This window comes from Capsaspora owczarzaki (assembly GCF_000151315.2).
Source record: "Capsaspora owczarzaki ATCC 30864 unplaced genomic scaffold supercont2.2, whole genome shotgun sequence".
Classification (NCBI taxonomy): Eukaryota; class Filasterea; order Ministeriida; family Capsasporidae; genus Capsaspora; species Capsaspora owczarzaki.
In genome coordinates, this window is record NW_011887293.1 from 1,824,100 (window position 1) to 1,824,691 (window position 592).

The window sequence follows — 592 nt, forward strand, 5'->3', positions numbered from 1 at the left end:
GGGGAGACTAGCTCTATGAGCCGATTGGGTCTCGAACAATACCGGCGGCTCAGTGGGTGTCTACAAGTTCTGTCTTTTCACCTTAGATGGAATTCAATGTGCGCGCTACGGCTCTGTGGACACTGTAAGTTGAGCTCGGATAAGTTGAAGTTGTTGAGCTTAGCTGGATACAGAGCACACCCATCTCGTCTACTCGCCGTACCAGTATGAGTCACACGAATGCCATGTTTCAATACGAGTGTATAAGAGAGATGTGGAGGCCTGTGGTTGAAGTGGTGCCCGTCTAGCGCGACACACTGTGATCGAGTGATCTTTCAATAAAGCTGTTTTCGGCTCTCTTAAGGCTTTGAAAATGAATGAGAATTGAGTGGAAGACCAAGGGCGCGGAATCACAATAAATCACAATGGTTTTTAGCAGCTTTTTGATGCTAGGGGGGTGATGCACCCGGACCCGTGCTGGCCCACAAAGTGGGCTGGCATGGGTTTGGAGTGCATCACTTCATGCTGTGCTAGAACATCACTTCGTGATAATCGAAGAGGTTGTTGTGTGGCTTTTTTTGGTCTTTTGGTCAGTCTCCTTTCTTCTTGACCA